Source organism: Python bivittatus, unplaced genomic scaffold (genome assembly GCF_059951505.1).
Source record: "Python bivittatus isolate LINGU-HERP-01145 unplaced genomic scaffold, Pbiv_v1 ctg000070_np1212, whole genome shotgun sequence".
Classification (NCBI taxonomy): Eukaryota; Metazoa; Chordata; class Lepidosauria; order Squamata; family Pythonidae; genus Python; species Python bivittatus.
Genome location: NW_028277034.1, coordinates 12,895,922 through 12,922,022, shown reverse-complemented (window position 1 = coordinate 12,922,022; position 26,101 = coordinate 12,895,922). Strand labels below are relative to the sequence as shown.

Sequence of the window (26,101 nt, the reverse complement as noted above, 5' to 3'; positions counted from 1 at the left end):
TTTCACTACACTACTTCTATGTTTGAATTATTTAGCACTGTTGAGTGACTGATTTTCTGTAGTTAACTAGAAATGAAATTAAAATAATTTCAAGGCAATATTTAACACAGCACTATATTATCCAGTAAAGTTATGATCTGTGATTAACTTACCTGTGTGTTTACTTACGTGTAAGCCATATTCATTTGTCAAATGGTTTTTAGTGGCCTGATATGGCTGTAGTTATGCTGGCATGAGTCAGCAAATGGAGAGAGTAAAGGAGAGATGAAGTTCAGTTCTAGCCTTGAAGGGCAGCTGTGCTGTCACAATGGCTGATGAGCTGACTTGGCTGCTAGCTACGGCTGTTCTGTGAAGAGGTAGACAGCATTCCCATTGGTACAGCTTTATATATAGGTGTTGAGGACTAGAGCCCTAGGTTGGGGGGGGCACCCACCTCCTCAGTTGTTGGAGAGCATGCTGCTGGTCTGACTCAAATTTGGAAAGAGAGAGAAGGAGAAGAGAGAATACAAGGATAGAAAAAGACTATGTAAGACAGAGTGGCTGGAAAGAAAACTTGGAGAGTACAGTTACTGGAGTGTGAGGAGAAGTTGTCGGTTCCCAATCGGAGAGGAGAAGAAAACTCCACAGGGGGGCTTCCCTGCAGAAAGAGAAGTAAAGTCCCAGAGAGATGACATCTTCACCCAAGGCCCAAGATGGGAAGGAGGGAGATGGCTGTCTTTACTAAAGCTCTCGTCTCTGGGGAAGGACTGGGCAGAAGACCCCAAGGGAAGTTCTCCCCCCAATGGGGGAAATGTAGATGGTGATTGGCTGAGCGGATCCAAGAAAAAGAGACAAGCCATGCTGAGCACACTCAGTCATACTGTATATCCATCACATTCCTTTCTTTTTACTGTCTCTTGATAAACCCAGAAATAGGGGGGAAGTGAAGCAGTTAGTTGGAGAGATAGAGGGGAATAGTCTCTGGGAGAGACTTAGGAAGAAACCCAACACTGGGTAAAAGCTGGGATCTTGATGTAAACATCTATTGTAAATACTTTTGTAAATAGTTTCACTGCATATACCGTGTATATACTCACAGATAAGCTAAGAATTTTAGTGCCAAAATACACCCCAAAAGTTGGGTTTGACTTATTTGCTGATGGGCTTATCCATGAATACATACACCAATACTTTTTGAAAGTACCCATGTCTATTTGTGGATATATCTATCCACAGATAAGCCAACCCTCACATTTTTAACCAAAATAAAATGAAAAGTGTATCACCCATGGATAAGCCAATTGTGAAAATTAAAATATACAAACCATACAGAGTTGGGCTTATCCGTGACAATATACAGTAGTTAAAAGAAAAAAGCATTAAAACCTCCACTGTCTTGATTTTTCTGTGTCAACTGCCATCCAAAATACACCTCCAGTTCTAAAAGAACCCAGTTACACTGTGACAATTCAGCAGAGTCCTTTTCACAAATTAATGAAGTTCTCTGTACCTAAATACTTTCCAAAGAGCCAGTTTGGTGTAGTGGCTAAGGCATCAGGCTAGAAACCTAGGGAACCATGAGTTCCAGTCCCACCTTAGGCATGAGTAGGTAACCTTGGGCCAGTCACTCTCTCAGTCCTAGGAAGAAGGCAATGGCAAACCACTTGTGAAATCTTGTCAAGAAAACTGCAGGGACTAGTCCAGGCAGTTGCCAGGGGTCAACACTGACTCAAAGGCACACACACACACACAATACATCCAATTGTATTGGTTGTATTACTTTCTTCCTTGGGGCTGAAGAATCAGGCAAAAATTGCTTATTAATTCCCTCTGAATAATCAGATTTTATTTCACAGAGTATAGGAATGTTTGATTTCATGATTCTTTTTTTTTCTCTTTTATTTTTTAAATTTTCACAAGATATATCACTAAATCAGCAGAAATTGTAAACAGAAAGGGTAGAATTGGATAAATGAGTCCTTTCATTTAATGGATGTTCCTTCTCTGCTTTTCCTTTCCCCCAACAAAATAAACTCAGGAGGCTGGGAGAATCCTTCAGAGTAGATCTTGAAGTTCTGTGAGAAGTTGCAGGACAGAAATCCTCCTTCTTTTGACTTCTTCTTTATTATTATTGATTAGCCATTAGGCCATATCAGAATATAGAATATAAAACACAGAACATTAATGAGACCATATGTTAAAAATAGAATAAAAGAAACAAGTTAAATACAAATCATATTTCTGTATCACCCCTACCGTTTGCCCTGATCAGATCCACATATGCAGATCTCAGCTGTACTGTTTTGTTCAACTAAAGGGCCATATTATATGTGCTTTTTGAATTCCGACCACACATGAAACATGTTGGTTTAACATGAGAGTCCCAATAGGTTGCTTGTCTAATGTGCAGTCCAAGATACTGATTTATGTCTTATACATTTGACATTCAAATAATATATGTATTATGTTTTCTATCTCTGGAGCTCTGCAAATAAAAATACACTCATTATAAGGGACTTGGTTAAATCTTCCATATCTAACCATTGTGTCCAACTGCTCAAATCTTGCTTGAGTAAATACCGCTCAAAGATGTTTAGCATTTCTATGTTTAAATACTTGGCAATTTGGAAGATACATTTGTAACAGCTTATCCATTTCAATGTACCAACCTTACTAATGGTGACTATGTCTCTCTGTGCTTCAATATCTGAGATTCTTTGTGCAGCAATCTCTTTAGCTTGTTTTCCAAAAGCAGTTGGACAAGAGACAGGGAGACCACAACTTCTGATATAATTTGTCAATTGTACAATTCAAGAAGTCTGTAATTGAGATTTTGTCTGTTCTATCAGACACAATTTTGGAAGTCTGCCAGTTTCCATGGCATTAATTTTGCACCAATAATTGTATGCCCTGATTTTAGACAAAGAACAAATTGTATATATTCCAATATGGCTTTAACTGCAGCAGCTGAAGTTTGTTTGTTTTTTTCCCCTCCATGCCCAAATACTTCTCAGATGGTCTGATTGTGTTTGTTCTAATAGAAGTACATGTTTTAAGCCCCAAACTTCAGCTCCATATAATAGCCCAGGAGTAATCTTAGCCTTGTATACTTTCATAATTGGGGCTAAGGAGCCCCAGTTGGGATAGCTGGATAGCTGTGATTTATTAATTTGAGCAGTAAATTCACGTGCCTTTGTTCTAAATGAGCTCCTTTGAGGATGAGGAAGCCAAGAACCAGTCTCAGAGAAGGCTGCCCCTAGATAAGGAAAGGTGTTAACTTGCTCTATCAGCTCACCATCTAATAGCCATCTATGGCTATGATGCTGTTTTCCAAAGACCATAATTTTTGACTTTGATTTATTAATAATCAGAGAAATATTATGAGAGTAGGAGCCGAGTCTTCTTAACAATCTACTCAACCCAACTTGCGAGTATGATAGTAAAATCATATCATAAGCGTATAGCAGAGTATTATAATGTGTGTTTAGCACCTTAGGCGTATGTACTTCAGGATCCTTCATCAATCCCGGTAAGTTGTTAATTTATAGACTAACTAAAGAGGCGCATTCTACTGGCAAAATCAGCTTCTTCTAACAGAAAAAGCAACAAGATGTTGTCTTAAACTTTATATTAGTAATAAATATTTTCATTAAAAATGAGACCTCTGAAGAGAAGTATAAAGAGTCTCACTATCACTTTGCCTGTCCCCACTAGAAAAGTTATTGCTGCAATTGCATTTATTGTCCCAACACAACCCCCCTGCCCTGCACCATAACGCCCCAAAAGCTTCAGGACAAATTAAGCCTGAGAGAAAAAATATACAAGAGACCCCTGCAATAATTCTGGACCACTTCTTTCAGACAGCTATTCATATTATCTATAAATAAAATAAATGAACACAGGACAGTATTTGTAGAGAAAGGAAATAGAAAAATATAGCTCCTTCCTGAGGCATATCTGAAGGGAAGTTTCTGCCAAAATATTTTTCAGTTTTCACAGTCATAAAGAAAAGGTTAAAAAACCCAGTTTTGTTCCTGAAATTTTCCCACTCACATAGAAATTAAGGAATATTTTTGTTTTTGTACAGTCGTTTCTCTCCTTTTGCTAATGCTTATGGAAATGTGACTTGAAAAGCAGCATGCTGAATAACAACAATAAGGCAGTATTTGCCAAATTTTCAGATCTTATTTAAAGTAGGTGGCAGTAGTAACAGAAAAGTTATCAGCCCTATTGAAGAATGGAAGAGCTCGATATTCTTATGGAAAGATGTTCTAGAAAGGCCTTTCCATTTTAGACTAGGAAAATGCTTTATTGTAAACTGATTAATTTATCTTTCATACTGCAAAACATTGCCTGGTTTGGCAGAGGTGACTCATGCAGAAGGAAACTGAAATAGTTTTTGACATGCATCTTTAAGAGCCTGGAATCAATTTATTCCACAGATTTTCAGTAATGGTATTGAAAAACAACAACAACATGATCTGAAATTAGTTGTTGTTCAGTGAAGAATTATGAATGATGTAAGAAAAAACTTGACTTTTTTCCTTTGCTTTCATCCATATACTCTTAACTGCTACAAATAAATCTATTACGTGCAACTGAGTATTTTCCAAGCATACAGATAGATGATCAGCCTTATATAAAGAATATATTGAGTGTGCAGGTTTAGAATTAGAAGAATCAGATATACAAAAGAATCTCAGCTATTTAGGCAAAATCAAATGCCAATGACTGTCAAAACTTATTAGTAATATAGTTTGAATTTCAGTTATCAGAAAAATAAAATGATGTCAGTGACCATTAGAATAGTAGCTTTTGTGAATTTATTTAAACTCAGGTTTGGGGACCATATGCAGTGAATTTGAGGAGTTCTGAATTCCAGCGTGTATTACAAAGCCATTTTTGTGTGTGTGTGTCTTTTGTTATTTTGCCATCTTCATAAATAAAGAGAGCTCTGATTCTTTCTTTAATTAATTGTAGCTAATCACCTGTTAGTTACAGAAGAAAGATTTTAATATTGTCATGGATCATAAGCTTGCTCTTTCTGCAATATATGTGGCTCACATGTTTCTCCTAAATTATTTGCATTCCATGACTGTTCAATGACTTGTGTCTTTACTAATTGGTTCTAAAACTGATACACTGAATTTTAAAAATACATTTTAAAACTCCTCTAAAACTTTTTTTAAAAACTCCTCTAACTCTGTATCAGATTTATTTAAAAGTTTTCATTGTGGAATTGTATCCTATTCTCTTTTTTCAATGCCTTCTATTTTCTCTTTGCTTTTACCTATTTGTGTGTCAATATTGTAATATAATATAATGGTCAGAAGTGTTTCAAAGCATACTTATACACTGAATTGAGTTCGATATACTCCTTAGTATGCCTGTACTATAAATGTGATCTATAAAGAATGGATTGGATGCATATTAAATCATGAGTAGAATAGCCATGATTTACATGGAATTAAGGTATTGTGCCCTTTACCCTTTGAACAAATATACTTTATGAATGCAAAAGTTTCTTTTCCAGGTTCCAATAATGATTTGATTTGAAGTAAAGAAACTATAGCATCACTAGTAACTCCAAATCAGGCATTGCATGAATGAAATCACAAGGTGAAGATATTAAAATTCTAACAATCTATCATTTAAAAGCTGGAAAAAATAAAATGTGAAATTAATCACTATTAATATATTAACAGTTCTATTTGAGATTTAGTGGAGCTCAGCAAACACATTTGCATCCAAAATAGCCCAGATGAAGCTGTTACATTTATGTTAATTTTACATAATTTGAGTAATGATGCCATGATTCAAATGACACAGATAACATAAAACTTGTTATATGATGTAAATTGCTGTGAATTATGTAATTTGTAATTTGATATATGCTTGGAAGTAACATCTGAGTGAACCAAACTGGGATACATAACTGAAACCTCATTGGGCTCAGAGGGGGGTGTTCTCCTCTTAGAATTGTGCCCACTTAGCATCAGCCAAAACCCCAGGAGAGGGAGTGATGGCTGTTCTTATCTGCAAATCATAGAAGCATCTCAGAATTGCTGCTCCACAGATGACTGAATATGAGACACCCTGGTTGATGAGGGACTTTAGGGAACAGTTGGGATTACTGCTGTTTTGCCACCACACTCTGACAACAGCACCATCCCTGCCTAAATTACTGACTTCCATTGCTGGGCTGGCTTTAGAGGCTCTGAGGCTGTTAACCTTTGGAGACTTTAATTGGCTGCCAAATGACATTGAATCTGGAGCAGCTCAGGAATTTGCATCCTCCATGGCAATCATAGACCTGCTCTAAGTCATTGAAGGCCCAATGCATGCTAGTGGTTGCATGCTAGATCTGATTTTTGTTTTAGGGCAGTTGCAATGTGGTCTGATATTGCGGGGGGGGCATTGCTATCAGTCAAATGCCATGGACAGATCACTTTCTGATTATTTTTCAGCTTGCTAGTGTCACCCACCTCATGGAGAGATTGGGTTTATTGGATGAGCCTACCCCAGGCAACTTATGGACCCTACTGGGTTCCAGAGGGAGCTTTTGGTTTTCCTGAGCATCTGGTGGGAAGTTCAGCTGAGGCCTTGGTTGTAATCTGGAACAGATGTGTGGTGGAGGCCTTGGACCACAGACAAAATGGAATATTACTTGCATTGACTATTAGAAGAGTTGCATTGATTTAAGCATCCACTCAAAATAAAAATTCATCCTTAACATTATTTGACTTTACCTTTCCTTTTAAAAAAATTAATAGCTTGTTTTTGTTTCTACTTTGTGATTAACATAAAATGGGACAATTAGCCAAGCACTATAAAAAAGAAACAAATGCTTAAAATTATGAAATTATTATTAGCTTTACAGAGTTGATATATGTGAAGGACTTCAAACATTTAAAAATATCTTTTACAGGAATAATAATTAGCCTGCTACCTAGTTGTCATTCCATACACAGTGAGTCAGTGCTCAGAATGGGTTATAAAATGTGTCCAAGCAGTTTAAAATAATGTCAAGAGAATTAAAAATCTAACTGCTACCATTTACCAATACTTTCTCAGTGCTGATATTTTCATTTTGTGTATTATGAAGGATGAATACTTAGGTCATTTCATAAAATTAACCAACTTATCTTTATATGTTTGAAAATAATTCATACTCAACAAAACCATCTGGACAAACTTAAATATATATATATATATAATTCAAATTACATCCAGTTAATATGTATAATATGTGTGTGTCTTATTTATATCAATATCTGAACATAAATATATATGTTCATCTTTCATATTTCAGCAGCAAATACAGTGCCTTCAAAAAATTTAAAAAGCATATATACACTCTTTAAAGCACTGAATTTATTGTTTGTTTATAATTAAAGATCTATCTCTATCAAGCTGTGATAGATTGTTTAGTCTAATATGGATTTTCTTTGTCAAATGTCAAACATTATAAAAACTGAAGTAAGGTGCAAATTTGGCAAAATTTTTCACGCAAGACATCTTGTGAGAAAGTTACAAAAGTATCACAAGTAAAATGGGAAATGTTAATAACCACTAATCCTTTATTTATGCAAGATGAAGTAGTTTAGAATTCAGTTTTCATCTTTGCATTCTAAATGCAAAAGTATTCTAATTAGTCCCTTGTTCTTTAATATTACAATCTATTTGTTATTCTCTGATAACACTAATATTCCCAAGCGCTTTACTGTGCATCATTAAGCTTTATTTTTCCCCATTAGTCTATCCTACATATCAATCCTCTAAGGCTTTAAAGATTAATTGTATTTTTGCTGCTGCAATAGTCAACTCTTGTCTCTCCTAATTAAACACATCTCTACTGCTCTTCTGGCAGGTAATTAATAATAAAGTTAAGGGATAAAGAATACTGAGACTCATCTGTTGCATCCAGAACAGAACAAAGTAAAGGTATATACAGGAGAAAGGATGCTAGATATTAAAAACTATATTTTTCAAGTTTCTCCTTCCAGCTAATATATTTTTAAAACAGCTATTAGCACCAGCTTATAAAAGTATATTTTGTCCCCTTTTCTCTTTTAAAAAATACATACCCATCTGGACCCATATAATATTGCTAAATAATTGAAGTCACAAGATGAGAAAATATGTGGAAAGAGACAAAGTTCCATATCATTTATGTCTACTTCTTTTACCTCCTTTTCTAAGAGCTGCTCCTTAGGATCTAAGCAGGTTACCTTTCCTCTCCTGTCTGGAGAGAGGCCGTTTATACAAACAGGCAGGCAAATTGCTGGCTCATGTGAGATTTATTTCAGAAATTTAATGTACTTACCAGTTCTTGTATTATTATCTTCCCATTAACACATGCAGACAATCTTACTTTTAAAGACACTTTGACCACATCCAATATTTAAATTTAATAAATAAATAAATTTAATAAATGAATAAATAAAAAAATATTTAAGTGGAATATGACCCAAGGCAGTAGAAGGAGAGAGTATATTTTTTAAAAACTGCTCTTCCACTAGGCATCTTTAGAAGTGATAACTTTGCAACATGATAACAATTATAACAATAAAATGACAAACAAGCTAAACAAACCAGTGAATTAAACATTAATTTAAAATGTCCAAGCAAAAAAGAATATTTTGACAATGTCAAAAGGAAAATCTAATCAGAGGATTGACACTCTGTTTCACAACGCCTTTGAAACCACTATGACATCTCCAATAAAGGAAATAAATTACCATCCTAATTTCACTATAGATGATACAGATACTGTATGAATCCCATTTGCATATACTAACTTAGGGAGAAATGCAGCATTAAAAATATTTCAATACATAGCACATCTCCTCATAGTGACCAGGTGGCCACTGTAGTGTGTCTTCCTGGTGCTAACCCTTGATGTGTTGCTTAAAGGTTCCTTCTGTCTTCACTTTAAACTCAACTGGACTAGGCATATTTTAGATCTTCTGTAGCATAGGTTACATGGTGGTCCAAATGTTGATATATGGCAATTTTGGAGGGCAAGAGGTGAATTCTTATAACTAGATAGGTCATTTCCAGCAGGAAAACTATTAGTGTTGGAGTTCTACTTCTCAAGTGGTAATGTCTTCAACCTTTGCCCAGACTTACTTTGAACTTGTGAATAATAGATTCGTTTTATGTATTTATTATGTAATAATACATATTGTGTTTAATCATATTTATTCCCAGGCAAATGTGCATTTCAAATTAAGAATTCATTGCACCATAAATATTAAAATGAATCCTTAAATAATTTAAATTCTTCCTCTGTCTCTATTAGCTAGATGAAAAACTACTTTATAAGAGACATAGGGAGGAGAAGAGATCCACAAGTGAAGCAGTACCAATGGAAAACGCTTTTCCCGAGGTATTATCTGGTCACCTGAAGGCAGAAACACTTGTAATGATTGAGATTATTCCCCACCGTCATGCAGGCTCATGGGCGAACCTGCAGTATAAGCTAAATAGCATTGTGTGGGTTATAGTTATTTGACTGATGCAACTTCTAATTTATATAATTGATACTATTTATAAACTTCAAGAGGCAAAAGAATTGGTTTTCACAGTTTCCTTGATTTTTTTTTCATTTTAATAAAACCTCTGAAGACAAAATCAATTTGTTTATTTCTTCTTTATAATCTATCACTTTTTCCTTACTCTTAACACTTTATTTCCCTTTCCTTTCTAAGAAAGAGTAGAAACCTGGCTTCCTCTTCCATACATTCCCTGAGACATTTATTAAGGTTATAATCATGGTGAAAATGTTTATATGACTGGGTGATATGTCAGATTTCTTCTGTGGAAAAAAAATGTTCTTTCCAATAGCCAATTTATCAAGCATCAATAAAAAAATAAGTTCAATTAAATATTGAATTTCCATGCTAATGTGGCCTTTTCCTTATTGTGCATGAATGCACATTCATCACACTCATAACTTTTCTGTTGACAGCATACCATTAAAATAGCCATCACAAAGTAAAGTTCTTATTGTTTTGTGACTCAGCAATCTCAAGATTAATGTATCCAAAATTCAAAAAGGTCAGGAATGCCTTGCTTTTTAATTGATGTCAGTTGCAAACAAACAACAAACAACATTTTCAAATTTAGTACAAATGTTAGGCTAATCCACCTTCTTTATCCTTGGCCTTCTAAAGATCTTGATTTTCAGCTCCCAGATTTTCCAGCTTTCATACCATGGTTTATATATACAAGATCCATTCAGGTAGAATTCTTACTCTCAACATATACTGAACTTATTGTTGACTCAAATATTGTACTGAAAACTTGATAAAGAAAGTAAATAAATCCACTTTAATCTAAACTGAACATGATAAATGCCAACATTTGTCCTAAACTGATTAATGTTATGTGAAAAATATGTTGATTTGAGGGAAGAAAGTTTAGTGAAATATTATAATCTGCTACTTTCACACATTTAAGTTGTTACTTGGTTTCAAAATATGAATTAAATTCCCTCATAGTATCAAAATTATATTCTGATAAAAGAATGGGAGGAAAGAAGATGATAATATGTTCTAATAAATCAGATCAGGAGAATTTCTGTTTGCTGTGAGGAAGTAATAAAAAGCAATAATATCCAGACAGATATTTTGTTTCTTTATAAGGTTGGCTAGCATCATTGCTTTGTATAAATCAGCTTTTTAAGGTATGTAGAGACAAACTCATTGGTAGAAGCTTTCCATATTACAATGTAGCACTGGCAGATGTCCAGAATACAGTATGTTTAAGGAGGAAAGTCTATTGGTACACAAGCTAGCAATCAAAAATATTTATCAGTATTCCACCTTGTTGGTCTGTTACAAAGGCAGTCAGTTTTGTGTCCTGGACATCATTGTTTTAATTATTGCTTTTGGTGTCTGGGCATCTCACAGCATAAGGAAATGACACGATATCATTCAAATACAGTATATAGGATAGCTTTTTCAATTTTTTTTTTTAACATTTGAAGGTTTGACAACTCAAAGTTCTCTGAGACTATATGAAGACTGGATATCTTATTTCTGCTAATGCTTAGTGATTTTTGCTGGATTTCAGAGATGTTCAGAGGTGAGGAGAGTCTGAGAAATGCAAAAAGGGGGTTTAAGTTTCAGTGATGATTCAAGGGTCCATTAGATTAAAAATCTGCACATTGTTAAAGAATAGGATGATGATTCCATTACTACTTTTATTATTTGAAAAGTAATAACTAACAGTTTCAGTAAGTTACAAAACAGATTTGTAGGTCTCATCTTCAGATTGGATTCACCAGTTTAGAAAAATAAGTAGTAGATAAGACAATGCAGAAAACGTAATCTCAGGGTTGCTGTTTTTTTTACTTCACTTGCATGCAGTGCGAGTAAGAGAAAGTTCATATCACAAATTTGTACAGGAACCAAACCAAGCCAAACAAACAGACAAAGAGATGCGTAAACCCATAGGTTTTGTCTTTTTTTTTTTTTTAGCCATCTAAATAGAGTGAAGACATTAATGCATGTTTGAATTCATGCCCCTTCCCAGATAGGAGAAAGGCATGAAAAATGAATGAATTTTGGCAATTCAGTGAGGTTAAGGCTGCTTCTTACTCATGCAGTGTTATACCTTGTATCGGATGTAAATCATGAAAAATTCAAGATCCATTTGAAAGTGATGCTACTAAGGCATGAGGCTAGCAGAAGAGGCTTTTAAAAATTTACTACTTAGCTTACTAAACAGAACATAGGATGGAAATATATAGGGTTCAGTAAACTGAAAACTGTGGCATCAGATCATATACACATGATTTGTATACCCTATTTGCTAATTTCCCATAGTCTATTCGCTAATTTTCATTACACCAGGATGTTATGTAAAATTTTAACCTCAAATGACTTGATTCTAGTGTTCTATAAATCTATTGTAGTCTTTTGTCTAGCATATTTTCTGTGTAATCATTTTAAAACATCGCACAAAGATACATGTGTGAGCAGCTTTCTATATTACAAGGAAGTATTCTGATAGGAACAAGGTCAGAGTAAAATAGGATGAGAAATGAGGATGAGAAAGAAATTTCCTTAAGTCAAATTCTTCTTTGTCCATCATGAGCAAGAGTCAGCGAGGACAGAGCATACAGTGCTGCTACTTCTACGTTCGGCATAAGATATGAACTTTGCTCTTAATAACAAGAACTTAAATCTCAGGATTTAATTAAAGTTATTATATTTAATTGTCACTGCATATGCTACAAGTGGTACTGAACTGTCGTTCAGAATTTCCTTGGAATTTTAATATAGCTTGGTACTATGGATGAATGTTAAATAATGGGAAATCAAATATTGGATCAGATCTGTCTCTTGGATAAGCAGTTTCTTCTCAACATTAGAAATTGTTTTCAGTCTGAATTTTAAGAATACTTCAATAAAAATTATTCAGGAAAGACAAATTACTCCTGGAATTAAAAGAAACTGTTTGGATCAAAATTAACTGAAGCTTTATATAGAGATTGTGCAGCAGTTTAATTATAGACAGTTTTATAATTCTTCCTTTCCTTGCCTTAAAAAGAAGAGAAGCATATTCAGCAAGCCAAGTTATTTCTACTTTGGGTAAAACATCAAATTTCCCATTCCTTCCCCATAATTACACACCAATGCAGAGTGTTACCATCTTTATTTAACTCATGTTAATGCCCTATTTTCTCAGTCAATGTCACAAGATCTGACACCGCTGGAATTTAGAAACAGGCCTTTCTTACGAAATGGACAGATTAGTAACTACAGGTTTCTAGAATCTAGAAAATCTGCACACTTCCTATGTTTAAAGTGAAAGGTTTCCTGATAGCTAGGGATTATGGGTCTCCCAAGAAGAAGGCTGCAAATGTCCACCCTTATCATACCTTGCAGACAGTTGTTTTGTTCAGTTTAGACATAATTTCTAAAAATTAGCTACTGGTAAATAAATATGCTTAGTATTAATATTGTATTTGGTATGTCTGAAAGTGTATATATCTTCATTTTGATTATGAAATTGAAAATCAATTTGATTCTTTGATGAAAAATTCATCCAGCATTTCATTCTTGAAATACTGAAAATTAGTCTTAGGAATCATGCATTGTAAAGAAAGCAAAAGGACTAGGCAGAGAGTCCACCAGCTCAGGCTTTCTGTCAGTTTATGCTACAATATTAACTTTTATTGAAGTATTTCTATATGCAATAATAGCATCTTAAGTGTTATGATGCAGTGCTAAGACAAATATATAGTTCTTTATGTCTATATGTATGTGTGTATATGTGCTTTGTGCTAAATTAATCACTACAAGAGAACCTCCAGCCGAAGTGATTTTACTTCAGAATAAGACAACTAATGTTAATAACTGTTAATTCAAAATAATTTTCGAATTGTGTATCAGTTCACTTAACACTGGTTCTTCTAGCTGTTTTTTGGAACTTTTCTTTGATTGCTTTCTTTCATATTACCTAAAGTCATGATATTAAATTAAGGATTGGCAAGAATTGGCAAATAATAGCATGTTATATCTTAGATCTGTTTTCCTTGTAAGATGCATTTTCTTTAAGAGGAATGACAACAGCTTCTTAGTCTTCCATTATTAAGTTTACATTCCATTTTTTAACCCTCCAGTTATATATCCCACCCTTTGTCTAGGAGCTCAAAGCAGCATACCTCATTCTCACCACAATTCATTTTCTTTATAATAAACCTGAGAAAAAATCTGTTGTCCAAATCATTCAATAACTTGTCCAAATAAATCTTCCAGAATTACTCTGAGCTTCCTGGTTCATGTGAAAACTTGAACTGGAATATGTTTTGCCTTAGTTTAACACCCTAACCACTAGCCCTCATTGGCTAAATAATAAATAAATGCAGGGAAATAATTTGTTTCATGCCCTTGCACATTTAGTGATGCTTCACCATAAGATATCTCAAAGGCCTAGATATCTGGCACCTTGCAGACTTAGCTGGAAGTGGTTAAGATAAAACCTGCAATACAACTGATTGACCATCTGAGCTACGGTTCTGTCTACCTAGGAAGATAACCAAACATAAAACTGAAGTCTAAATCTTATAAAAGACTGCTAAAGGCAATAAGGTTGTAAAAAGGACTATGTTGCTGGTTAGGTATGTCCAAACCCTGTAATGTCCACTGTTTAGATCCACTAACAGTTCTTCTATAGGCTATATTAGTCCTACATCAATCTAGAAAAAAGAACTGATGTTGGAGAAAACTAGAATGGTGGGACTGTCTAAAAACAGTAGTTTTGATAGTACAGAGATAGTACCTTACCTTGGCTCTTGGAACTAACAAGGAAGTAGCTAAAGCTGGAAAACAGGAGCCTTCAAGAGATGTTAGAACTTAACATGCTGCAGCAATTCATCATTGCTCTCTGAGATCCCATTATCAGTGGATCATAAAACACCATCCTGACTCGTGCAGCTGAGTGTTGGAACTAGCAGAAGACTACTTGGCAAGATGCCCTCTATTTTCTTTAAAAAATTGACAAGTGGGAAAACCTTTATTGAAGGCAAAAGGCAGGTACTTGATGACAGGAGACAAAAATATGTCCCATTTGCAAGAACTAAGGCCACTCTGTAAAAACCCAAAGGGCATAAGCAAGGAGCTAAGGAAGGGATGGCCAAAAGCAATGTTGTCCAAACTTGGCCACTTTAAGATGAGTGGACTTCAACTCCCAACTGCTGGCTGGGGAATTCTGGGAGTTGAAGTCCACTCATCTTAAAGTGGCCAAGTTTGGCAACACTGGCCAAAAGGGAACCTGTCCCTGAGTTTTAAAAAGACAGGCATGAAATATAGCTTACCTGTGGACTTCTCACCTGCTTTTCCATATATAAAATATGTACTACCAAGCCTTTGCATATAGTATTCACCCTATAGCCATCTTAGCAGAAGTGAATGGTATAACAGCTACTATTTTCAAATATTCCTCACATATATAACAGTAATCCTTTGGAAAATCATTCTAATGTTTACTTATTATTTAAAGTGTCATTTAAATATTGGATTTCAACAGAATCTGATTAAAGTTAAATTACTTTACTAAGATAATAATGAAGTGCAAATAATTGGTGTGTGGTTTATGAGAAAGAGAGAGCAGAGATGTAATGTTTATTTATTTATCTATTTAACATTTATGGTTTGTATGCTGCCCTTCAAACCAGGTTTTATTAAAGACATGGAAGATTCAATTTTTTAAAAGTTTTCAAATTAGCCTTCTTATACCCTTTTCTGGCTTAAAAAGAAAGCAAACAATAAAAGATTATTGTTAATTAGAGAATGTCATAGTTTAAGTCTGTGTCTAATTTAGCTTTGTTCTTTCATTAGTGATTTGTCGCTCATTAAGAAAAAGTAGGTGCAGAAATTTAGCTGGTTTTAAGATACCCCAAAGCATAAGGTAGAGTGAAAGTTTAGGGTCCTTCTCTCTTCACTATACTTTCTCTTTATTAATTGCTACTGAAATGTAATTAACTTAAATATTTTAGGGCAACAATTTTTCTTTTGGCCACAGGTGAATTTCCAAAATTACTGGCAAGCAAAACTTTGTTGCTTAATAATATAAATCTGAACATTAACTCTATAAACTTTGCTGCACATGACTAATGTCTCATATATCTCATTAGTATGCTTTCCCATGGGATTAATTTAAGGTCCTAATTAATGTGCTACCATGAGACCTTAATAGGGCATGAAATAGTTTCTGTTCTGGGCACTTCAGTATTCTGCTGTTTCTATTGTAATGTGATTATTTTTCATTTGCTTCTAGAAATTGTTTGATATCAGTGTACTCTCATGTGCGCTCTAAGACTGTTCTATAATTAATATGCTTGTTACTTTTGCACTTGGGTCAATGAAGTTTGTTAGAACTGTTGTAGCATTCTAATCTCTGAAGTGTTGCTTTTGGAATAACCAATGAGTGTAACTGTGTTTTGCCCTTTCAAATAATAATTTTATATATTTTTTCTGTAATACATTCTGGGACTAAAGGACATTTATAAATATAATTATCTAATTTATATAAATAACATTTTCATCTAGAGCAAGTTTTACTTAGTACTGGAAGTGCAGTCCAGACAGTTTGAGCATTTTCAACTTATCGTGAAACACTATTGTAGTTTTCTAAATGATGACAGGGGGACACGGTGGCGCAGCGGCTTAATGACGCTGAAAGTTGCCGGCCAGAAATGGCTGACGCTTCAGCGGTTCGAGTCCAGCCTTCGCGTTAAACAGAGTGAGCTCCTGTTTCCTCCCCAGTTCCTGTCAACCCAACAGGTCGAAAACTCACGTGAGTAGATAAATGGGGACTCTCACTCCGGTGGGAGGAAAAATGCTGGCGGCGCCTTGGAAAGGAGTCGGGAGCAGTTGCCGGTAAAACACGAAAACCGCGCTCGCCCAAAAAGGGCGCGAAGTAACGGAAACCCCGCCTCCTGCGCTCGCCAGCTGGGCTCTGCTCTAGGAAGGAGGCTCTGGCAAACCACTTCCGAAACACTTGCCTTGAAAACTGCAAGGACTCGTCCAAGCACTCACTGCAGAGTCAGTAATGACTGAGCGCAGATAAAAAAAATGATGGCAACTGCTGTTTCAGTCAATTGCTGAAGCATGGAGGCACATATGATAAGAACTTGGGTTTTAAACTGATAGAAGTCAACCAAACACTAAAGAGGTAGAAATGAATATTGACCCAGTACAGACGAGTCAGCTGTTCTGTGCAGCCAGAATTCTTCAGCTTCTCCTTTAAGCATTTGGTGGAACCAGTAAGAGAGGCAGTAGTTTATTCAGCTATCTTACAATCTTTGAATCAAGACCTAACTGCAAGCTAACTTCTCTTAAGCAAAGCATCTGAATGAGTTTTTAACCTGCAGTGTTTCTCACAGCATGGAATATACTTTCTAGGATCTTGTCAAGGTTGATACAGTAGTTTGCACAATTTTTAATATCTCAAGACGAAGATATTTTGTGGCAATTATAAACAAAGATGTCGACCATGTAATTTTTTTGTTGATGAATTGCTATTCCTGTCATATCCACAATACATCGATGTTTTTTAAATGTCATATACATATGTTTCATAAATTTATAATAAATATGGTGTGTATTGATTACTAGATCTGCCTTGCTTTGTCCTTAAAGACTAAAATAGAGGCAGCAAGCTTTCTTCCGCATACAACATAAATTATCCAAATTAACTAAAATAATTTCCCTCTTTCCATAAACTATTTGCATGTTTCTTTCTCTTTTCATTTTGGAAGTCTAAAATAGTATCACTGTCTCTAAATTCTAGATTTAATAATCCCCTTAAAAGTCAGATAAGTTCCCTAGTTTAGCAGGGACCTTAAAGCAATAAAATGGGAGGGATGACAGGTTGGTGCTATTGGGGGAAAACCTGGGACAAATGGAGATCCAACATAGTCACCTGTTCTGGGCCTTCAGGCCAAAAACCACAGAGGCAAAATGAAACAACAGTCCAAATATATTACAAATATAAGTTAGTTTGCAAGATAGAAGTAGCAGGGAAAGTATTAAGCCAGAATTCAAAGATAAATCAACAGTAGGTTACAGGGCCAGGCTTGAACAAGAAGGCTTCAGTCATGAGAAACCCAGAATTAGGAATTGGACAAACAAGATTGGACTTCATTCCCTAGCCTCCTTCCATGTGAAGATTTATATACCTCTCACTCCAAAACAAATGCAAGGACAACAAATAATTTTAGGTGTAATTTTTCAAGCTGGTGGAAGAAATATTTGCACAAGCAACTGGTGATTAAAAATATGAGCAAGATTGTTTTAATTGCTTGATATGCTTATTTCCAGACTTGACTTGAATTGGAGAGATTTGATCAATATTTTTAAATGGTGAGGGTGAATATATCTTAGTACAAGAACCATGTTTTCCTTTTCCTATCAGCATACAACCTTATCATTTATTTATTTAGCGTATGGCATACAATGCCAGGGAGTCTACAATGTTTTTTACACACGGTAGATGTTCTGGTGCCAGCAATTGCTAGTTCTTTTGTTGCACTGGTGCACCACAAGAGGGTGGGCTAGCTTTGTACCAGCTGGCCAGCAGTGTTCCTAGGGAGGTCGGCTCATCTCAGACTTTTTCTTTCTCTACCTATCCTTTCACCTTATCACATTCACATTGATAGATGACATGTTTGGGTTTTTTTTTCTTTCCCCCAAATAATTTCCTTGAAGTGAATTGGAGGAGGATGTGATGAAGAGGACCATCTTACACTTGCAAAGGACAATAGTAGTATAGAAAACACAATTGGGTGTGGGTATAAATGGCTGTGGACATCACTAGCATGGATATTCCAAGATGCTGCTTGGAAAAGATTTCTTGCATGGAAATTCTAACTCTTTCTACTGCCTTAAACTCCATTAAGGCAGTACAAAGAGTTAGAATTTTCATGCAAGAAATCTTTCCCTTTCCCTTTCTGTTCAGTTACATCTTCTGCTTAATTCATCTTCATTCAGTTTTGCTTCATCCTTGTTTTCCCTTTCCCTTTTCTCCCTTGTCTTTCCCTTTGCTTTCTCATAATCAGTCTTGCATCTTTTCCCCCCTTTCTCTGCTGGAAGGAGAGAAGAAAATGTGGTTAGATTTGTTTGTATATTTCTGTATGTAAAAATAATTTGCATATGACAGAGAACAGCTGACATATGTGAATGGTGAATTAATTTTATAAATGAGGTGCCTTACTTTATTAGAATAATTTAGGCCAATTTTTATTTATTACATTTTATTTCTTTTTTGGTTATGATCCTCTCTTTTTTCTGGAGGTATATATTAGTGCTGTGCATGCTTTGAAAATTAGTTAGAGAAATGTTTAGGACCTTGTGTGAGCACATCTTTATTTACTAAAGAAGCCCATCTTCATGATTCTGAATGAAAGATGTAGATGTTTTAAGAGTTGCATTCAGTTTAATAAGTCAACTTATTATATGTTTTTATGTGATATCAGAAACATTTTCATGAATCATTTTAATTGTATACAGATGTGTGCAACTGTATGTGTGTTTACATGCAAAAAGTAAATGTGTTTGTGTAATATACATACACGCACACAGATATAAAAGTATGTTACCCAAACACATTTACTTTGGGGGGAGGAGAAAAATATATTCTATATCGCCAGTTTCCAGCTACACTTTCCTCTTTGGCATGGCCACCCTTCTACCAATAAATTATTAAAATGGCATTTCTGAGGTTTATATTTCATCATATATCAATATATCATATAGGTAATCTTAGGAAGAACTAAAGAGGTCTGAATATCATGGCAGTAACTTTGGACAAAGGAAGGAAGATGAGACAAAAAAGGAAAAAGAAATTTGTTATTAGCATAGTTGTAAGCAATATACTGAATATTATTTTGTACAAATATGAAAAATTATTGGACAATCTGTTGGGAATCCAAATGTCCAATTATTTAATTGAAAAAATACCAAGTCTATGGTAGCCAGATGGGCTGCAACTCAGTGTAGATTATAGGAAGCACTGTTGGCACAGGTACTTAACAGCATAGGTGACATGGATCAATTTGCATTGTCCTTGACCTTCTACTTCTATTAGAATATTGAAAGATCATTAACTGGCTCTGGGACATAGTTGATTAATGGGTTTTGTTGAACTTAAAAGGCAGTCAAGCATGGATAGAAATTTTGAGTAGCATGGGTTCAAGCTGAATAATATATGTAATATGTTTTGTTTTATTTCATTTTTAATGCATTTTCATTTGTAATTCTGGTCTATGACTGTAATAAAATATTGAGTAATATTATTATAAAAGGCTAAGAGAAAGCATCAGATTATAAACAATGGAGCCATCTCATCAAATTTCCATTCCCTTGCAATCCACAGGCCCATTGAGACAACCAAGTTTTAAGGGATTTCCAGAAGGTTGGGAGAGATGGGGCCAATCTCACCTCAGGGGGATAATGTTCCACAGAGCGGGTGCCACAGCAGAAAAGGTTCGTCTCCTGGATCCCGTCAGATGTAACTCCTTCACAGATGAGACCTGCAACATACCTCTTTTCCCAGACCTGCTAGGATGGGCAGATATAGTCAGGAAGAGGCAGTCCCTCAAATAATCCAGTACCATGCCATGAAGGGCTTTAAAGGTCAAAACCAGCACCTTGAATTGGACCCAGAAGCAAACTGATAACCAGTGCAACTCACGAAGCAGAGATATAATGTGTGCCACTATAGGGGCACACATAACTGCCTGCACTGCCACATTCTGCACCAGCTGAAGCTTCCATATACTATTCAAGGGCAACCCCATGCACAGTGCATTATAGTAGTCCATCTGGAAGGTGACCAGAGTATGTGTGACTGTGAGCAGAGCCTCCCAATCCAGGAACAGGTGCAACTGGCACACAACACGAAGCTGTGCAAAGGCCCTCCTAGCCACAACTGCCACCTGCTCTTCAAGCAGGAGTCACGAGTCCAGGGGGACCCCCAAGTTGTGCACTGGGTCTGTTTGGAGGAGTGCAACCCTTTCCAGTGCCAAAGATGGCATAGTCCCAGAATCAGCAGACCCAAAAACTCAGAGTCACTCAGTCTTGCGAGGGTTCAGTTGAAGCTTGTTGTTCCCCATCCAGACCCCAACTACCTGGAGGCACCGGGATAAGACATGATCAGCATTTCTTAATTTGCCAGGGTAGAGATGTATAATTGGATATTATTGGCATACTGATGATACCTCAACCCATGGTGATGGATAAGCTCACCCAGCACCTTCATGTAGATGTTGAAAAGGAGAAGAGAGAGCAGAAAACTCTGCAGAACTCCACACAGTAGGGGCCAAGGGCAGGATCTTTTCTCCCCAATCACCAACAACTGGTGTTGATCCTGGAGAAAGGAGGAGAACCAGCACAATACCATTCCATCCACTCTTAATCCCTAGAGCTGATCCAGAAGGATACCACAGTCAATGGTATTGAAGGCCACTGAAAGATCAAGCAGAGTTAGGATGGATGAACAAACACCATCCTGCTCCTGCCAGTTTCTGCCCCATGATCAGGTCTGAATCCTGACTGAAAGGGATCCAGATAATCTGCTTCATCCAGGGTCCTCTGAAGCTGTTATGCGACCACCTTCTCCATCACCAAAGGGAAGGTTAGATAGCTCCCTCTGAAATCCCTCAGGGTATAGTCCAGTGATGGTTTCTTGAGGAGGGGGTGAATCTCCTTAAGAATCTCCCCATCATCCAAAAGGAATTCACCACTAGAGCCCACTCATACAACACTCCTGGACAGCTTTAATTAGCAAGGAGGGGCATGGATCTAAAGAGCAGGTAGCCAAGCTCACAGTCATGAAGACCCTGTCTACTTCCTCAGGCTCAACAGGTTCAAATATTCCAAGACTCTGCCCCGAGTATCTCCACAGGACCTGTAGCAAGGCCAGCATCCAACTGCAAACAAATTTGAGTGATTTTATCTGACAGATGCTGAGCAAATTCTTCTGCACGACCCTGATATTTTGGGATTGGCCTTGCCTGGTATTTTGTGAATAGCGTACTGCTCTCAGCATGGTGGCTATACTACTCCAAATGTGCTCATCAGCATAAAAGTTTTGGGGAACATGGTCAGATTTGTCAAAATCATGATGTATTTCACAATATCTAATTTATATCATAATTATGAATTAATGAAAGTTTAAGCTCATAGTAACAGAATAATACATGGGTAAATAAGAACTATAGGAAATGGAGACAGAACATTGCAGTAAAATAAGACTGATTATTATGAAGTAGGAAGTTGGTTAAGGAAAGGCTAAGATAAAAACCATTGTGGTCAAGTCAGGTGGTAAAAAAAGAAACATATCTTGGCTCAATTTGACAGAAACTTTATTTCCTTTTTTTTTTTTTTTAATAAACGTTCTCCTGGTTATAAGGACAGTCCTTGGTTCAAAGACTTGTTGCCTGGCCAATATGTTTAATCCTTTGTTCTTTTTCTGTATGGTGAAATTCATTTCAGGAAAATGCATTATTGTTTAATAGGTGGTAGAATATTTGATCTGAACATTGTCTGGATTCAGTGGGTAAATTACTGGACACTTTTTAATATAGGCTTACATGAAAACCTCTACTCACTATGAAGTTATTACTAGTAGGCATTAGTTCTGAATACTGTGTTACTGTACTCTGTATTCTATCATCCAGATAATTTATACACAATTTTATAATATATCAATATCTGCTTTACACTGAAATTTCCCCTCCTATAAATGAATACAGGTTCATTTACTTTTTTTCTGGCCACCCAGCCAGTCTATGGAATACTACATATCTTTTATGTTGTATTGCATGTCTGAACTTCAAAAAGTAAAATGAGAGTGCAGATTAAATATTCTCCTCATAAAGAACAGATGCAAATTAACGAGTAATGTCAGGGTCTCGATTGGACGAAAAGCCACCTTCTGCTAGATTTAATGGTTGCTGTAGTTTTTAAATGTCCCTTCGCTATTAACAGTGAAAAGAAGAATGATTTGCTTAGCACTACAAATATATGACATTTAATTTAGATATACAAATCAACTGTCAGATACACAAAACCAGACTTATTTATTGATTGATGGCTTATGTTTATTTCTTTTATATAAAAAATAATTCTTTGCTTCAGATCTTTTTAAATAAAATAAGTATATTGAGGCATAGAAGCAGGCTTAGCCTTTATAAAAGATTATGCTTATATTTTACCAAGAGACACTTTTGGAAGACAAATTAAACTTTTTAAAAACACATTGATAAGGATCAGTTGAATTCAAATGATGTCTATTTAGTCACAGAGTCAGACAGCTGGAAGAAACCAGGTCTTCTAGTTCAAGTTCCCTGCTCAGAGCAGGGATCATAACATCCCAGACAAATAGCTGTCCTACTTTGCTTAAAACCTCCAGCAATGGAACAGCCACAACTCCAAGAAGGAGCCAGTTCCACTATTTAATACCTGTCACAGCCGGGAAATTACTGCTTATTTCCAGTTTGGATCTTCCACCCATTGGTTCTTGTTCCACCCATGGGCACTATGGAGAATAAATCCACATCCTCTTCTCTGTGACAGGTCTGGAAGACTATATCCTCAGTCTTCTCTTCTTTGGACTAAATATACCCAGTTCTTTAATAATCCTTCAAGGATTTAGCCTTCAAGCCCCTCACATCTTTGTCAGTCTCTCTGTACACTTTCCATTTCCTTAGCATCCTTCTTGTATGGTGACAACCAGAACTAGACACAATCCAGTATTCCAGGTGCACTGTGACCAGGCATAGATCATATAACTCTGTTGATGCAGCCCAAGACTACATGGGCTCTCTTGGCAGCTGCCAGCCAGTTATTGCCTATCTTGTATTTGTGTGTTCTTGTACCTCAATGCAGAAGCTTACATTTCTCACCACTGAACTGCATTTCTTTGGATAGGGCACAGTTTAAGCATATCAGCACCCTTTGGAACTTTGAACCAATCTTCTGAAGTGTTAGCCGTCCACCCCAGTGTTCTATCATCCCTTGATGAGCAACCCTTCTATCTCCTCTTCTAAGTCATTTAAAAATGTTAAAGAGTACTCGGCCCAGAACTAAGACTAGAGTACCCCTCTGCGTACTTTACTTTATATAGACATAGATCCATTAAGGTCCACACATTGTTTGATTGTTCAACACATTGCAAACCCATCTAGTAGTGGGACCACCCATCCCACATTGTTCCATTTTATGAAGAATGAAACTATAGTCAATTTTATGAAGTGCCTTTGTGAAATCTAGGTACACTGCACCCACAGCATTCCCTCAGACAACTAATGTAGTCACTTTGTAAAAAAAAAAAAAAAAGCAATAATATTAGTCTGGCATAATCTCTCAGCCTGGCTCTAGTATTTACCTTTATTAAAAAATCAAGTCATGTCTTCTAGGGATGCAATTATATGGCTCCAAATTATGCCCTGAGAAGAGGAGATCTGACTTTGGAACACCATTCTTAGCTGTAATGGAAACCTCTGCAGCAGGGCTTTTATGTATATAAATATATAAATAAAAATACACATATAATCTCTGATATCTGAGAATGGGGAAAGGATCTATAATTCTGTAAATCTCCTGGTTCTTTTTTTTATTATTATTTAAAGAAAAAGGAAGTCTAAATTGGACACATTAAGCTTTCTGTAGGCTTTGCACAAGCATTTTGAATAAATAAATAGTCCCAAACCCACAGACAAAAATACAGAAAAAAGTTGAATTTTTAGAGACTTTTTTTTTTTTTTTTAAGTATAGCCACTATATGTAAAAATATTGCCTTCTGTGTCAAAAGAGCAAACCCCAAATTATAGTTCAGGCACCATACTGACCGTTTTCTGTATTGTGTTATCATTGGGTTTTGTTTAATGAGCTCTGGTTCAGTTTGCTTCATTATTAGGTTCTGGTTCCTTTCTATTGAGGAAAAAGGTCACATGTGAGCTGTAAGGAAGCATTGCATCAACAAGTTGCTTATGAAAAATGTCCTGTGATGTGCTACAATAGCAAATGCATTTCCCTCAATGACTAAGCATCATCTTGAGGTGCCTAAAGAAGATGAATGGTGATACTCATAATCCATCTTTATTTTTTTTAAGTCAGGCAACTTGAAAAAATAATTTCATCTTAAATAACTCTGCAGAGCACAAGATGGCCCAAATTGTAAGTAAATAAGTAAGTAAGTAAATAAATAAATAAATAGTCATTTGGGATGATTTTATGGAAAAAAGGTATTATCTACCTCTTGATCCTATAACTACTTCATAAAAATCGTATTTTCAGCAGTTTTCTTTCTTTCTGCACAATATCCAATTGATTTGCGATTGTGAAGCTTTCAATTTCTCAACACTGTAACAACATATAACTGGAAGATATACTTTTTAAAAAGTCCTCCAAATTACATTCAGAAGCAAGTATAAAGCTGAATACTATCTCATCATCCATGCTGTGATTCCACTAAAATTGCTCTTAAGTATTTCTTCTGGTTTCCTTACTTCTTCTTTATGGAAATTACAAGCAGTGTTTTGTTCTATACAATAATTCTCTGTTCAGAGATACATTCATGATGAAATTGGGAAAACAATTGTATTTTAAGAGCACAAGCTGTGAGTATTTTCGGTCTTTTCTAAAACAACCACAGCCTCGTAACACCTATGGCAGCATTATCAGTATACAACAAAGACAACGTTTTTGTTTTTTGAATCCAGAAGATGTGCTTTTTAAGGATATTAGTGGCATGCTGTTATTCTGATCTTTGGTAACTCTTTTTTTTCCCCCCAAAACGAGAACAAGGGTAGTTCACAAAGAGGCCATGAAATAAAGCAGAAGGACGCAAACTTTTCTGGGTTGAGAGGCTGCGTGTACTTCTGGTGGAATGTTTGCATGGGACAAACAGAGCAAAGGGGAAAGTAATGGTGGTCAAAGCAGGAAGTGTGAGTCCCGACTAAAAACAAATTTGTCTTAGAGCTTATCTAAGATAGCAACTATTTCTTTAGGGAAGAAATGGCTTAAATCAGGCTTTACTCACCTTCTGTCAGGCCCAGCCCAAAAACAACGATGAAACAGTTCAGTCCAGTACAGTTCCTTTATTTGCTTATACCTTATAGACAGAAGCTTGCCAAACTAAATCTATACTACAGCAACTAGTGGATATAGCTATGAGATTCTAGGGACTGGCTAACCTGAATCTCTTTCTGTTCTCACTCTCCCCCTGCGGACTATGCTGCCTCTTGCCTCCTCCCCCCTCCTGGAATGCGCCCCCTCCTTCCTGATAGCCTTGATCTCCCACATCACTCTCCTCCTCGTAGATACGTTCCAACACACCTTCATCCCATCACAAATTTGACTTCCACGTATGTTTTTCTGCTGTGGTTTGAAAGTAGTCTTTTCGTCTGATCTTGCTGAATACTCGTTGGTTTCAGCAGCAACACTCAACTTCCTTACGGGCTACCCCAGTAGTTCATTAGCTACTTCACTTTAGCTACTTCACTTTAGCTACTTCACTTTAGCTACTTCGCAGAGGATAAGCTGAGATAATAGTTTTTCTAAGACCTTATCTTTATTATCAATATAAAAATAGCAGAGAAATT

The 26,101-nt window shown here is 36.0% G+C and overlaps 1 protein-coding gene and 1 long non-coding RNA gene across 12 annotated transcripts in view; one reads left to right on the top strand and one right to left on the bottom strand.

Annotated features, from left to right (window-relative positions):
• The window catches only part of GALNTL6 (polypeptide N-acetylgalactosaminyltransferase like 6), a 597,057-nt gene that overhangs the window by 375,720 nt on the left and 195,236 nt on the right, over window positions 1–26,101 (top strand). The window lies entirely within an intron of this gene.
• LOC112541164 (uncharacterized) lies at window positions 1,818–25,661 on the bottom strand. Of its 2 annotated transcripts, none has more exons than XR_003085203.2 (3): window positions 25,540–25,661; window positions 24,347–24,428; window positions 1,818–2,096 (listed from the first exon to the last, which is right to left on the bottom strand). It is a non-coding gene; the product is annotated as an uncharacterized LOC112541164 (long non-coding RNA). The 2 variants fall into 2 exon arrangements; XR_003085202.2 differs by lacking the exon at window positions 1,818–2,096 and adding an exon at window positions 19,945–20,051.